At 40.5% G+C, this 10,767-nt stretch overlaps 1 long non-coding RNA gene across 1 annotated transcript; it reads right to left on the bottom strand.

Moving 5' to 3' along the window:
• Positions 1 to 7,449: 7,449 nt before the first annotated feature.
• Positions 7,450 to 8,847, bottom strand: LOC126713765 (uncharacterized). Its single transcript, XR_007651419.1, has 2 exons — positions 8,224 to 8,847; positions 7,450 to 8,146 (listed from the first exon to the last, which is right to left on the bottom strand). It is a non-coding gene; the product is annotated as an uncharacterized LOC126713765 (long non-coding RNA).
• Between the last annotated feature and the right edge of the window lie 1,920 nt (positions 8,848 to 10,767).

The raw sequence follows: 10,767 nt of genomic DNA, 5'->3' as shown, positions 1-10,767 counted from the left end.
GTGGTGAGTGCTTAAGAGCCGATGGTTGGGTAAAATGAATAGCGCGACCAAGAGAATGACACCAAGACTGACAGATGGGCTTGCATGAACCTGATGACTAGATGTGTTGGGCCACATAGATCTTTATGTATTCTTCACGCATAAACCCCTACATGGAAATAACTTTCATACCACTCCTTAAGACCCTACTCCATGTTTGTGCCTTCCCAATGTGGGAAGTAAGGCCCTGAGATCTCGGAGCATTAACTTCGTATCCTCTATACAAGGAAAATTCCTACATTCATAGGATCTTAGTTAATCCTCCACCACTATAAAATCCCCATGCCTCCTCATACCTAAGGTACGTAGAAAATTCCTAACTCTCACACTATTGAGTTTTCGGCGATTATTCTTTCACTGACTTAACCTTCGGAGGGTCTTTGGCCGATATCCCACCGGTGCTTTCTATTGGTTCTTGGTTTTCTTATTTCTCATGCACCCCATTGGAGTACTCGTGGATAATCAACTCACTGATGATTTTTGTGCATCATCAGCTGGCGTCATTTGTGGGAACGTGTGACTAGCCATATCATCACTCCGAAGACAAAAGAGTTGCATGGTCTAGGCGCGATTGATGGGCATCATCAACCAGGAGACAGGGAACCCCTCCAATGCCTAGGAAAGACGTGTGCAAACCCTAATCAAGGTAGTTGAGCGGCTCACCTAGCGCAACCAAGAGTTGGAGCAGCAGTTGAATCAAAGGAATGAACGACGTCCCGATGATCAGCAAGACGAGTGAGACAACAAAGAGCAGAACGACAGTCACCTCTCAATAGGAGATCGATGGGAAAGGGAAGATTAGGAAGAAAGAAAAGTCCCCAGCAGATGATATCGATAAGAGGACACTGACCTCCCATCTAAATTAGAGAATAGCACAATACACATGGCACAAGACATGCAAATGATGAAAGAGAAGATGGACATGATGATGAATGCCATTAGGGGAGGAGTATCCACCACCTAGACAAACTAGTCCTATGTATTGAATCACCCTTTATGGCGTAAATCACTTCCTTCCCCTTCCTAACCAAGTTATGAATACCGCAGGTAAAAGCATACGACGAATCGAAAGACCCACTCGACCACCTGGAGATGTTCAAAACCATAATACACCAAGGGATTCCAGATGAAATTATGTGCATGGTATTCCTACCGTGCTCAAGGGACCCACAAGAGTATGGTTCAGCAAGTTGACCCCTATCTCCACCTTTAAGGAACTGAGCAGGCACTTTGTCATCCATTTCATTGGTGGGCCTATACAAGAGGTTGTCGGCAAGCCTGCTGAATATCAAGCAACGGGAAGACGAAAGCTTGAGATTTTATATGACTCGATTCAATAAGGAGGCCCTGCTGATTGACGAAGCTGATGACATGGTTCTAGTTAAGGCTTTTACCAACGGACTCCAATTTGGGGAATTTCTCTTCTCCATTTACAAGAATGACCCAAAGACAATGGCTGACATGTTATGCAAGGCCATGAAGTATATGAACATGGAGGATGCCATGACGGCCTGAGGGGGCAAACCTAAGAAGAGAGAAAGGCAAGAAGATCCCTACCTAGACAAAGGAAGAAATACTACTTGGACAAATGAACAAAGGGACGAAAGAAGGTCCAGACCTCTGTTTGGCAGGATGGCCAGTTTCACCCCGTTGAATACAACTGTTGATTAAGTCTTCATGCAAATAAGGAATGACCCAACACTGGAATGGCTAGACAAATTGAAGGGCGACTTGAATAAGAGGCCAAAGAACAAGTATTACCGCTTCCATCGGGGGACCATAGGCATGACATGTCTGAATGCTACGACTTGAAACAACAAATAAAAGCCTTCATCAAGCAAGGGAAACTTCAGAGATTCTTTGGGAAAGAGGGAGATTGTAATCCGTAGAGGGATCTAGAACCCAACCAATGGGTCGAAGAGGGGCCAAGAGCTCCCTTTGGAGAAATATGGGTAATCGTAGAAGGAAGCACCATGGCTGGTTCTTCGAAGAAAGCAAGAAAGACCTACTTGTGAATGGTGAAAAGTGTGCAAATCACTAGGCATCTACCTAAGCTGACAAGAATCGATGACCCAACCATTAGCTTCATAGAAAATGATGCCCAATGACTCTACCAAGCTCATAACAATGTCTTAATCATCAGCTTGTCGATAGCTGACTTCAATACACAACGGGTCCTAGTAGACAAAGGAAGCACGGATAACATCCTTTATTACCTTGCCTTCCAGGAAATGAGGATTGACAAGGAATGGCTTCTACTGTCAGACATGCCATTCGTAGGATTCAGTGGTAGTAAAGTCTTCCTCGTAGGAACCGTCACCTTACCAGTTACAATTGGCACTTATCCTTAGTAGCTCACCAAGGAGATCACCTTTTTGGTCGTCGAATGCTCTTTTGTCTATAACGCCATCATCAAGTGACCTACACTCAACACATGGAGAGCAGCCACCTCTACTTACCACTTACTGGTGAAATTCTCGATAGGGTACGGGATAGGGGAAGCGCTCGGAGGCCAAATGGTGGCTTGTGAGTATTACATAGCTATGTTGAAAATGGACAATCATTTGCAAGTGTTAAATATTGAAGAAAGACAGGTCACCGTGAAGCCGACAAAGGCATTGGAAGAAATCTCCCTTGACGACAATCGTGCGGGCTGAATCACCTGTATTGGTATGCAGGTCGGCCCTTTGATCTGCAAGGAGCTTACCATCTTCCTAAGTAATAACCAAGACGTCTTTACTTGGAGCCACGAGGACATGGTAAGTGTAAAGTTGTAATTTACAACTATGTTTTATGTTGGCTTTATTCCATGACAAAAAGTGTTGTAAGTGCATTAAATTATTTCCTTTTATTTAGTGGGATTTTATTGTATTGGGTTTAGTATTAAGTTGGTGAAGAATTGAGCATAAAATGAAGAATCGGTGCAGTTTTGTGCCTAGCTTGCAAGAAGTTCGCGAGAAGAGTAACTCACAAAAAGGGCATGCAAGAAGCACATGCTAGAGGCTGAAGAGTCGAGTGCCAAGCTTCATTTCGTGAGTACTTTGCGAGACAGGCCATCTTGTGAGGTACCCGCGAAACATTTTGCCTGGAGGATTTTAAGTGTGACTTTCTTACCCTTCACCCATACTATATATACCTTCATTATCCGCAAAAGTAAGAAAGGCTATTCAAAGAGAAAAACCCTAGATAGGTTTTCTACAATACAACACACCCACCTTTTAGAGAGAGAGCTTCTCATCCTTAATCAAAAATCATTGTAGCATTTTCTCCTTCCCTTTCCCATTGTCATACACTAAGAGGAGATTTGTACCCAAGCACAACCTACACCTATTCAGAGTGTAGAGAGTGTTTTGGAGTTTGTGAAGTTTTATGGATTTGCCAAAAGAAGCTGATGAGGCTTGGCGGATGCAATCAGGCGGTATTATGGGATTCAAAAAGCTAAAGAAGACATGACTCCGAGAAGTCCGTTGGTAGCAAGAGCTTGGAGGGCTTTAAGTACATGGGGTAGACTAGGCTTGGAGAGTCTTTTGTTATTTGTGTACTCTAACTTTATTCTTTAGTGGATCAATTTTGACTTGGAGGGTCGCAAAGAGGTTTTTGGCCGAGTTCTTTGGTTCCCTTTTCGATAACACATCTCAGTATTATCTTGTGTTTGTATCTTTCTTCCCTACTCTTTAAGCTTTCTTTTGATTATTGATGATGGATGAATATGGCTTAGGGTAGTGTTATCAATTCATTGTGCTTATTTACTCTTGTTCTGCACTTAGTCTAAGTTAGAGTAAAAGCAATCTAGCCCTAATTTTTAATTGTGGAGTCTAAACAAGCTCTTGTGTTTTAGCACAAATCCAAGCTTTCACTAAGGATTAATCCAACGTCATGGTTCATTAGCTCAACGTCTCCTCATCCTTCCCTCTTGTTTAACAAAAGAAGAGGGTCTCTGCTTAAGAGAGGGACAAAGCCATGGCTGAAGAGGTTCGCAAGCTGCTAGAAGTGAATTTCATCAGAGAGGTATACTATCCAGATTGGTTGGTCAATGTGGTGATGGTAAAAAAGGAAAATGGAAAATGGAGGATATGCGTTGACTTCACCGACCTAAATAAAGCTTACCTAAAGGACAGTTACCAACTCCCATGAATTGACCTCCTTTTGGACTTAACAACTAGGCACCAACTATTAAGCTTCATTGACACTTTCTATGGCTACAACCAGATCAGGTTGGATGAACTCGTTCAAGAGAAGACTTCGTTTGTTATGAGCCAAGGACTTTACTACTACAAGGTTATGCCGTTTGGGCTGAAGAACGTGGGAGCGACATATCAGAGGCTTGTGAGGAAGATGTTTGTCCTATAAATTGGATGAAATGTGGAAGTATACATAGAAGACATGTTGATGAAAGTAAGAGGGAAGATCACCACCTAGACGACCTTTGGAAGACATTCGATGTTGGAAAATCTGGTTTTGCATCCCATACAAAACACACAGCGGAAGCAACAATCACGGGTCTATTTCATTCATAAGAGATAACATGTAACCTTGAATTCTAAAACAAAGAATAGAAAGCATACTTTTATGGTCAGATGAACTACCAAGTGTCTTATGAGCATATAAAACAACGGTATGAACGCTAACAGGTGAGACACCCTTCCGTCTTGCATTTGGAAGTGAGACTGTCATTCCAGCAGAAGTGGGGCTAGCAAGCTATGGGATAGTTTATTACAATGAAAAGAGGAATAAATATGGGATATGTCTACATTTAGACATGCTAGATGAAGTCAGGGCGATGGCTGAATAGCGGTTGGCTCGCTACCAAGACCTGATGGCCAAGCACTACAATACAAAGGTTAAGCTGTGACACTTTAGCATAGGAGACCTCATTATGAGGAAGGTGAAAATGGCCACCAAAGATCTTGCACAAGGCAAGCTAGGCCCCAATTGGGAAGAACCCTACAGGGTTGTTGATTACTACAGAAAGGGCACCTACCACTTGGAAACACTAGGCGGGCAAAGGCTACACCACCTGTGGAACACTGAACATCTAAGGAGATACTACTGATGTGCATGAAATGTAAATAATAAAGTACTCTCATATCTACATATTTAGCCTTACTTTTATGCTATTTCAAGACTAATTATATATTATCTTTCTGTTGTAGGTAATAAGGGCTTTACATGCAAAGTGGGGCTAGGCCAATTGAATCAAGCCAACTGACATCCAATCAGGTGTGAATTCAAGAGAAGATCAAAAATTAAAAGAAAAGATCCAGGCGTGAAGTCACTGAAGTGTAGAAAGCAAAAGAATAAGAGTGCTTTTGTGGACAAGACATGTACAATGGGCTTGATTGCATGTTTGATGTGGACCTAATTATTTCTTCACCAAAACACATACCTGGGAGTTCTTATAATGGGCCACGTTAGGATCTTAATAATAAGGCTTTAGGTCAGCCACATGTGATGGATTATAAAAGAGCAAAACAAAGCAATATGAATCAGACTTATGTTAGGAGTGGTTTCCCTTGATTAAACCTCTAGGTTAGTTTGTAAAAGGGGGGAGAAAATAGATGGCTAGGGCTGGAGTGCAAGAAGTAGGTAGTCGCATGTGGCTTCCTCTATGGCATTTCTCTAACACTATGACTATTTCTTTCTCTATTTTATTTGTCTAGTTGAATGTTTAGTATTTTAGTTTTGTTTTTTATTTCAATTACTATGAGTAGCTAAATTTATAATTAAGGTTCAGGATGAAACCTTGTTAAAGATTATTAGTAGTATTTATGTGATTTAATTTTTCCCACAATAGTTGTTCTTTAATGATTTAAATTGTTCTTGCTTCATATCAATTGACTAAGATGAGATTCTAGATATGAGTTCAATCACGTTTTTCTCATGATTTAGGATTTATCTTAATTAATTGAATGCTTGATTTATTATTTCTTGATTTTAAAATTGGATATCTCTTGTGATTTTTTTGTCAATGGATATAATTGATGATTTGATTTTTAGAATTGGATATTTCTTGTGACTTTGTTTGTCAACAGATACAATTGATGATTAGAATTTTACACCTTGGAAGCGAAGAAGAGCATGCATTAGATTTTTAAAAGAAGGATTTTAATGAGAATGTTTTCCATGATAGCGAGATTGATTTCTAGATTATCGTGCAGTGGTTAGGAAAATTAATGATCATGAATATATGTAGCTATGAATTAACAAGGCGGATTCCAAAACCTTAATTCCTTTCTCTAGATTGTTTACATCTCTTTACTGCTTTATATTATATCTCTGCTTAGTTTAATTATTTTCTTAGTTTATTTAATTTCAAATAACCAATTTTTATCAAACTAGATTAGGATTAATTTGGTTAAGGTTTGATTAATTTTCCTACATTCATTGAAGTCCTTATGGGTTCGACCTTGTTCTTGTCAAACTATACTTCAGTACAATTCATACACTTGCGAGTACTTCAAAATTTCACAACTACCAGTAGTACAAAAATTTCAAAATGTTATTGCTTTTCTTTTTTCATAAAAAACCATTGGAATTCTTGTTTTTCTTTTCAGATTTTTAAGACCATAAAGCCCAGTCGGGCAAGATTATCTGCTATATTTTATTGAGGTTATTTTTAATAAAAGAACTATTCTTAAGAAGTTGTGTCTACAACAATTACACACACACACACACACACACAAAAAAAAAAAAAAAAAAAAAAAACGAGTCCTACCTATTGGGTGGACTGACGGCTAAGGTCATTGACAGGTGCCTATCATTTAGAAAAATAATAAGTCTTACCTATGGGGTGGACCAACGACTAAGGTCACCGACGAGTGCCTAGTCATTAAGAAAGATAATAGGTCCTACCTACGGGGTGGACTAACGGCTAAGGTCACCGACGGGTGCCTAATCATTTAGAAAAATAATAAGTCCTACCTACGGGGTGGACTGACGACTAAGGTCACCGGCAGGTGCCTAGTCATTTAGAAAAATAATAAGTCCTACCTATAGGGTGGACAGACGACTAAGGTCACCAACGGGTGCCTAGTCATTTAGAAAAACAATAAGTTATATCTACGGGGTGGACCGACGACTAAGGACACTGATAGGTGCCTAGTCATTTAGAAAAACAATAAATTCTACCTACAGGATGGACCGATGACTAAGGTCACCAACGGGTGCCTAGTCATTAAGAATAATAATAAGTCCTACCTACAGGGTGGACCGATAACTGAAGATAACGACGGGTGTCTAATCATTCATAAAAATTCTAAGTCTACCATAAGCTAATAAGTAAAGCAAGTCGACGGATGGGGCACAATAAAGTTGGTAAGTAAACTTTGATAAGAATGACATAGAAATTTCAAAAAGGAGAAAATAAGCAAACCAGGTGAAACGAATAAAACACATGCAAGAATAACATGGAGAGAATGCAAATATATAAATAAAGACTTCATCAAACCCGACAAAGCCATGAAACGTCACTTATGCCTAAAACAAGGCACCTAAATTGTTTTCAAATTGACTTTAATAAATGCAAAAAAAGGGGATAACAAAGCTAAGCTGGAGGAGCATCAGATATATTTTAACCAATAGTAGTCACCTTTCCGTCAGCCTTTTCATTCATCGAGCCAGCCTCCTCTCCCTTTACTTACCCGTTAGCTCTGTCATCATCAACCTCCACAATCACGTCACCCCTACGAGGAGCCATCGGGACCATGGTGTCGATCCAGATCTGAGAGAAGTCCAAACTAGGAAAGAAGGCAATGACCTGCTTACAAAATTCCTCAAAGCCTTCACCATATTAGTCACCCAACTCATCGAAGTAGGGCTGAGAATATTTATACTCCGCCACGGTGTTGGCTTTGGCCATGTCGACTTGTTCATGAAGGGTAGCCAACTCTGTTGTTAAGTTAGTGTTAGCCTTGGTCAACTCTTCTACCCGATGGATGCTCCTTTCTCACTAGGCCTTCTGATCATTTACTTCACCATTAAGTAGACGGAGGGCATCCTTGAATTTCTTCAAGTTGTCGCTATCAACAGCCATACGGGTATGCAGGTGCCTGACCACCACCTCCTGAGCTATGCACCTAATTTGTAGGGCTTGCATCTTCACTAAGGCCTAGAAAAAGGCGATGGCTGGTTAGATTTAAGACAGATGAAGGAAGTAAACTACTAGAAGAAAAAAAAGGACCTTACCCTCGTCAAGTCAAAAAGACCAGAATCCCCCAAAGACTCCATCTCATTCTTAGAGCACTCATCGAGGTCCGCATCCTTGATAATGGATCGGGCCGTCTCCACAATATACTGCTTGTCTCTCATGAGCATGGCGACGGGTGCGGGGGTGACAGGTCCTTGAAAGGTCATGAGACCTTTACCCACGCCATGATGCGAGGGTTTAGAGCTCTTCTAAGAAGGCCCTACTTGGTCTAGACTGGTAGAAGGATCAGACACCTTCTTGGCTGGACGATCATTATTGCCCTGGCCTTTCTTCTTTGGGCCTACCTTCGCTAAAAAGGCCAACAATCCCCCCGCTTTGAAATCAGCAGCAGTAGCCTTCTTCACCTCCAGAGACCTTTTGAAACCAACACACAGGTAATGAAGCCGATGAACCAATTAATTAGACGAACAAAGTAAGAAGGGAAATAAAACTTACGTAAACAAGATTAAGCGTCCAACTGTCAGGCTTCGTCCATCGGTACAGGTCCACCACGGAAAGCGTGTAGGATGTTGAGGGCGACCAACTTTTTCCAACTTCTATCTGCAAGAGGGATTGAGAGAATACAATTGATGAAGTCCTCCTACTCCTCGTTGATCGTTAGGTGCACCTAAACTGAGGAAAGATAAAGAATGACATGTGTCAAGGTTAGATAAAAATAAAGGTCGATAGACGAGACACTAAGCAAGGAATGACGACTCATTGGACTTATCTAAAACACCCCAAGTATTGTCAAACCCGTCGAGCATACTATCCCATTTGTTGGGTCTACACACCTAATTTGAACCTTGTTCGAAGAAGTACTTGCCTTTCTAATCATGGTTGGAATCAGGCATATTAGACACTAACCTAAGTGACGTTTTACGACATACAAAGTTGAAGAAACCCTTGGATGCCACAATCTATTGGGGCTTGTAACAATAGAAAAATTCGTCGAGGGTGAGATGAAGAAAACTCCCACTTATTTGGCCCTATAACACTTTAGCCCCTAGAAAAATCCTCTATGCGTTTGAGGCAATTTGGCAGACAGACACATCTAGATAATTAGCAATTTTTCCAAAGTAGCACTTCTCATTTTTTCTCGCCATTCGTATGGGAATGTTGTCAGGAATTTGGAAGTAAGGACGAAGCCTACTAAAGATGTCCTTCGTCATCTTTGGAATAAAGTCGTTCACCGACCAGATAGGCAGAAGGATGAATAGCTTGAAATCCTCGCCCAACAAGCTAGAGGGTTTCCTCTCCTCCTCTTCCTCTTCCCTTTCTCCTTCTCCTCCCTCTTCCTTAGAAAAACATCTTGTGAGAGATCAGGGTGAAAACTCGGCCCTTAGAAAAGAGGTTGGGCATCGACACCTTCCATTTTCAAGATCATATAGAGTTGCCACTTATTTTATAAGTAAACTAAGAAAACTATACAAAACATTACAAAATATCTTGAAAAATACATGATGATGCAAAGAAAATTAGTAGGCTGAATGCTCTAGGCTTTAATGGGCTAGTGATTGCTTGGGAGGCTTGAAAAGAAAATGACACAAGATTGAAGGCGACAGGGATGAACCAACCAAGAACCCTTCGATGCTTTAGTTAGTTTTTTCCTCTGGAATGTTGGAATTCCAACTTTGGGAGTAGTGAGAACTTACTTTTATTTGATGTGGATGAGTCCCAATATAGTGAGCTTTGGAGTAGTTACTTGTTTCGTAAGTTCCCCAATATTTATGGAAGTTAGAAGGTTCAGACTTAACTTTCACAATTGCTATAGAAGTTAGAATGTTTCATCTTATCTTCTACAATTTCCATTGGGAGTAAAGTACTTAGTTGGAAGTTATAGCGATGAACAAGGATCTTGCTCATGTTTCAAAATAGTAGCACGTGGTCCGATTCACAAGCTTTTGTAGATAAATCCATTTCTGGAAGTTTCTTAAGTGTTGGGGGTCGTCCAGGTGCTTTCTTAATGGACGAGCCTCATGCCCATGGACAACCTTCTTAAGTTAGGATAACCTTTCTGATCTGGATGACTCTTATGGACGAATTGGAGTTGGGTTCAAATTGTTTTATTCTTGCATGTGTTTTATTCGTTTCACTTGGTTTGCTTATTTTCTCCTTTTATGTCACTTCTATGGTCGAATTTTATTATTCCAGGTTATGCCACGTGTCATGACCTCATTTGTGAATTGTCTCGTCGATTTAACTTTTTGAGGAAAATGGCATGTGGCATTCTCTGGTTGGTCACATCATTTTAGATGCCAAATTTCACTGCCTATAAATAGTAGAATTCCTCTTCTTACCCTTCACATTTCCTAAAAGACTGAGGTTTGGAACGAATCCCACATTGTTTGGGAGCCGTTCCAAACCTCAATTTTCACAATATAAATAGCCATACATGATACATTTTCAAAACACACAGAAATCCCACGAGAAAACACTAAGATTCACTAGAAATAGTGAATCAAAGAGGGAGGTTTTCACAAAACATCCTAAAGTAAATTGTATTTGATTAAGGCCTTTTCTAGCCTTGATCTTCGAGTTTA

Source organism: Quercus robur, chromosome 2, assembly GCF_932294415.1.
Source record: "Quercus robur chromosome 2, dhQueRobu3.1, whole genome shotgun sequence".
NCBI lineage: Eukaryota > Viridiplantae > Streptophyta > Magnoliopsida > Fagales > Fagaceae > Quercus > Quercus robur.
This window is presented reverse-complemented; position numbering and strand designations above follow the sequence as displayed.